General features: G+C 32.1%; 1 long non-coding RNA gene across 1 annotated transcript in view; it reads left to right on the forward strand.

Moving 5' to 3' along the window:
* Window positions 1-5159, forward strand: part of LOC148603429 (uncharacterized) — an 18457-nt gene extending 13298 nt beyond the window's left edge. Inside the window, exon 3 of the long non-coding RNA XR_015916432.1 lies at window positions 4307-5159. This is a non-coding gene — a long non-coding RNA (uncharacterized LOC148603429). The remainder of the gene's footprint in view (window positions 1-4306) is intronic.
* Window positions 5160-6000: the final 841 nt, after the last annotated feature.

Raw genomic sequence — 6000 nt, forward strand, 5'->3', positions numbered from 1 at the left:
TAGAGTTTTTTTCATCTTTTCAACACCATGCATTGAATCTGCAATGCAATTAGTAACTCGTAATCATCATTTATAGCACATCTTTCATAAAACCGATTATTGTTTGCTATATCGGTTTTATTGGCAATAAATCTACCATCCTATTCCTGTACAGTTTTTTCGATAAAATATTTCAGATCTAACTAATGAGATTATTAATCATAATTTAGCTTTATGAACTTCAAGTGCTTGTATTTACATAATTTGCCAATTTGTATATAATTAGGTAATACACATCCCTTTGATTAGGCAATGCACATCCTTTGAAGTCTAAGTAGATATGATGTGATAATTACAAATGATTAACACAAGAAGTTCTCATTATACCTTTATCACGTTCCTGTATATAGGAGCGACATAAAAAATACTGGCAGCATGTTCAAGTACTTCCCTGTCTAAAAATCAGGCAAAAATGTATACATGGTATGGTAGATTGTTTGTTTGTTTGTTTGTTGGGGTTTAACGTCCGAGCAGCAATATTTCAGCTATATTCAGACGATTAACATGAAATGGAGGATAAAATGAACATGAAATAAAAAAAAAAAAAAGGATGGGACACAAGGACAATAGGGTCGACAAATTTTGATTGCCACTGGAAAAAGGGGGGATGGGTAAGGTCGGGAAATTTAGCCTCCTGTGGCGGAGCGCAAAGGTTCCTACTCCTATCGAATACCACAGCAGGGTTCTTTAACGTGCGAGGAAAGTGGCATCTTTCCCAACACGATGCACCACTATGGTTTGCGGTCAGGTTTTCCGTATTATAGCCTGACAACCCCAGCATGTAACACGCCAGGGGTACCCCATTCCACCTGGGGCACACATCCCTGTTGCTCTGTGGGCAGAGCGCCTAGCCCTCGGCTAGGTTTCTTAGCACTATTTAGTCGCCTTATACGACAAGCTTAGCGCTGCAGCAGGCCTATTCTTTTAACACCCGGACCTGCACGGGCGGTATGGTAGATAAAAACGCTGAGATTTTATTGCATTATCCAAATATTTATACCTCATGACCACCAAAGTGTTTATTAAATTGGCCTTTTAACATGTGGATAGGTAAAATTTAGTTGAAATGCACTATAGAAAATTGGCGGGAATTTTTTCCACACTTTTTACCTATATAACCAATCAAAAAATATCTACCTCACAGATGCTTCACGATAAATATAGATTTGTTTTTTAGATATGTTGAAAATATTCTGACACAGAATTGTACTTAAGTAAAATCAGGTATACATAGTATTGAACGTGCAATTGTTTTGCGCAAATCAGATAGAATTCAAAATAAAAAAAGAAATAGTTAAAATATTGGTAAAAACCAAAAGAATGCAAAATCAGAATGAAATAAATAAACTCTGCCGATACTGGTAAACTTGGCCTCATTTTTAGGGTAAGTTTTTTTTTTTTTCTACGCATTCAGTTATGCGTATGTTAGGTACATGCATATTTATAGTGAGTGTATTAACATGTAAATGACGGTGGCCATAATAAGGCTTCGGTTTTTTATATAGTCAAAATAAACTTTAATTTTTGTGATATATATTTTACTCTGGCCCATCTGTATCATATTATTGGCATTACAAATACTAATTTACATCACCGTTGTTATCTGTTTTTTTTTTTTTCACTTAACATATAGTTAATATGTATAATATGTTATTTCTTACATTGTTTTTCTGACTTGTCTTCTTCAGTTTTTGATGTTCTATGTTAAATACTTTCTTACTTCTAAATAAAAGGTAATAACAAAATTACCGAACTGATCGTCAAACGTTGGGAAAAATTCAAAAGAAGGAAACTTGAAAGTTGGGAACAACTGCCATTGTCCTGACTTAGACCCCGAGGGTATTTATTAGCCAAACAGTCAACCTTGTCTGACTCGAACCATGCATCGTATATTATAACACAAATTTGCCGTAGAGCGCACGACTTGTAAAAGCCCTTAAACACAAAAATATTGTAGCTCTATTGACATAGTGTTGTAGAACTCATCGCTGCTCAATTTTAGCTTCTTATTTCGGTATTTACAGGTCATTCTTGTATATTGTTTTTTTTAATCGTGAACTTCCGATGTATTTTGTTGAAGAGAAATTATATATTGAAACACGTGTACAGCAAATCAAACTTTCCAATATTTATCTGATTGGTATTTTTGTTTTAGAGACCTATGAAACCATGCCACTGCTCGCAGACCTTACGTCTCCAAGGGTATTCTCCAACCAAATGGTCAGACGTCTCTGACCTGCCCGAACCATATATCAAACATTATTACAGAAATATTCCATAACACAATATTCAAATAAGATTTAATTCCACTATCGAGCTCAGGGTCCGGTTTCATAAAATATCTCATATTGAGATTTTCCTCAAATCTTTCCTCAACTCATATTTCGACCAATCAGATCACTTGAAATTGAAGATTTAGGGAAAAAACTCCGAACTTGAGGATATTCTCAAGTTGAGATTTTTTTTATGTAATCCAGGCCAGGTATACTTATGCTGGTGTTAGTTCATATTATGGTTGTCTCATAAAAACCTTACTGAATCCATATATATAATACCCCTTTATGTGACGAATGTATTCTGAGCTATTTCTAATCCATTGAAGTACTCAATAATGATTGCTATTCTTTTCTTTATTAAAATTCATGAACGGATTTACATCACTGCAGAGAATGTATGTGTAGGTGTTTATATACAAACAAATAAAATGTCGATCTTCTATGCAACCAAACAATCACAGCAGCAGTCGATACATTTTTCAATTATTGCTACTCTTAAACATGCTGTAGAATATGGATTCTTTATATTCAAAATAGATTGTCTCCATTTTTAAATTTTTAACCTGTTACCAGGTGGTCCATTTTTCTTTTTTTTTTCAAAATTACCTAGCATTTTGTTCATGATCAATCAAAAAGATTGATCACTTGAAAATCTCATGAAAACACTTAAATGGGCTGGAAAAAAGATACAATATTTAAACAAGAACTACAAAGAAACGATTGCTCCCTGAATAAAACATAAACAGTGCAAAACAATCGTAGAGAAAAAAGGTATATTTGTTTACAAACATTCAAGCCCTTTGAAGTTATACCCAGACTACTCTTAATTGTTATTCCTTTTACTTGTGATTAACGAGTGTTTTCAAGTACATGCTGATTTGTTTTACCTTCAACTAAATATAGCTTGTAGCTCTCTTTATCACAGCGTTGGTACTATCCAAAATGTGCATAAATACATATAACATTTGAATAAGTTGGTATATATTCCTAAATAACTTTGATATTATTGAAACTCTAAAGTACATTTTTGACAACGTCTGCTTCAAATTTCGACTTGATTTTTCTAAACTTAATAAACAATAGCCGAGCGACACAATTTCATACTTTAAAAATAATTTTAAACGTAGACAATACCGAAACTTTTTATAGACAAAAATTAATAGAAAAAACATATTTTAATTTAAAAAAAGACCTCAAATCATAAGTAAAAATAATCAGCTTAATAAGGTGGTTGTTATATTTCTAATTTAAGAGTAGCAACTGTTAAAGCGATACATTCTTATAAACAAATAAGATAAAAGCAAAAACAAAGACAAAAAAAAAAACAAAAACAAAAACAAAACAAAACAAAACAAAACAAAACAAAACAAAAAATAAACAAAAAAACAAACAAAAACAAAAACAAAATAAAACAAAAAAGAAAAACAAAACAGAAGTGAACATTTTATTTGATAACTTATATGCCCCAACTCGATTGGTTATGCAAGAGCTTGTTGATACTACGCAGACTTTTGTACATTGTTAGACTTCTTACCATAATTCATCTTGAACAAGGTTGTGCTGCTTCTAGGATAAAGTCATCCCAATAAATGTTTTATGGCCATCATCATGAACTTATGGTTTATTATGATGTACCTATCTGCACCATGAGAACCTATCTGTTCACAGTATCATAATTTTCCGTCCCTCTTACTTACCTCGTACTTAACATTTCGGGCAATTCGACGGGTGTTTCCAAAAAAAAAAAAAAAACAACACAGGACGCTTACTCTACCGGTGCAACTGGTCCATGCTCCATTTTAATGTTGCTTATTTACTTTTTGTTTCTTTGTACGTGTTATTTCGGTTATTTCTTGTTTTTTGTTGTTTGTGTCTATTTTCCTGTCTTGTTATCCCTGGATTACATTCTTATGACTACAATTCGAGTTATGGTTGTCTTGATTTCGCTTACAATAAAGCTGCTTTATTTCATTTTTTTATTCCATTTGTAGGCCGGAGACACATTGCTGCAAAGATCCAAAGATAAAAGTTTTTGACAAAAATAGAATATATAATGAATTCAACTTTCATTTATTCTTAATGACTGAGCCTATCTAGAAGACTACTACACTTTAAATGTTAATCAATGTAAGCAAACAGTCGGGGCAAACGACGAACCATATCAAACCTTAAAGTTGGAGATGACAGTTTACAAAGTAAACAATTAATCCGAACTTATTTGCCATGGTTAGATCACCCATACGAAATATCAATTAATGACTCAAGTTTAATCAACTGAAACCTTCATCTCGCAAATAGGTACGAGATCAAACAGTTGCTACAATAACATGAAAGGAATACTACCTGCACATCTTGCAGATTAATTGTCACTTCTAACGAATGCTTCCTCATTAAAGCCAATAAACAATGAAGGAAATATCAATTATCGTAACCTGATCAGTGAATCATCTGTGCGCTTTAGTCTATGTCTGGAGATGAGTCTGAAGACCGACCGAAAAATAAAAGGTGTATTTTGCAGTTCATAAAATGGAAAAGAGAGTATAAAGGGCAATTTAGTTCAATTAAGTATGTCCTAAAGGTGTCCTAAAGGTGTCTTGGTTTCAAGGGAGATAATTTATTTCATTGTCCTTTATACACATGCTTGTCTCAGTCAAATCTACAAAATCATGCATAAAGTGAGAATTAACACGCCTTGTGCTACGTTTCCAATACTAATTTTGTGTAAATGTGTTATGCGTTTCCAATACTTACTATGTGTAAATGTGTTTAACGTTTTGACAAAGATATATGTCTAATGTAAAACACAAAAACAAACAAACAAAAAAAAAACAAAACAAAAAAAAAAAAAAAAACAAAAGAATTTTCAATCATTAGATCGCCGTTTTTCGTGTGTGACGTTTTGTTTACCTTATCTTCAGTTATATTTGTATTTTTTTTCGGTATTTTGGCGGATGTTTGCTTTACAATAAAAATGGTATTTGTCCCTGAAATTACGTAGCTTAATAGCTTGTTTATCATGATTCATCGGCGTTGAACAACAATAAATTGATACCTAGCATTACATTGAAACTGGTAACAAAACTTAATTTCACACATTTTCAACAATAAATGTTTTATTACTTATATCATGTGCAAGGCTATATAGTATTTTTTCAATCTCTAGTTTTCATTTTTTTTGGTTTGCTATTGTTTATTTTTCAAATGATTGATATAACAAACAAACATCCTTCCTAACAACTGAAACCTTAACGTCACGCTTTAGAAAATTAAATCAAAGTTATGTTAGTACACAATGGACTAAATTATCATAAGTCAATTGCTGTTATTAACATGGTGTGAAATGACATAAAAATTTCAGTATTTAAGCACTAAATCTAGTATTTTTATACTTAATTATGGGACCCCTTCAGAGGTAACCTTTTAAAAGTATTCAATATATGTTGTGGAGGTGGATTAAATAATCATTTTCATATGGTATATAATAGTCTGAGATGTGAAATTTTGACAACGTACAAAAAACAACCATGATTATTTCATATCGCATCGAATTATTTCAACGACTTTCTATTAGCGTATAAGTTCTTGATGATGAATTAATTATAAAGTGATGATTTGGCCCTGCGTTGGTTTAAAGTTATTTCTTTGTCAGTGTTTAGCCCATTACAAATCAATAGATGCATGTACA

The sequence above is a fragment of the Perna viridis genome, chromosome 11, assembly GCF_037379345.1.
Source record: "Perna viridis isolate PV_CMFRI_1.1 ecotype Kerala chromosome 11, ASM3737934v1, whole genome shotgun sequence".
Classification (NCBI taxonomy): Eukaryota; Metazoa; Mollusca; class Bivalvia; order Mytilida; family Mytilidae; genus Perna; species Perna viridis.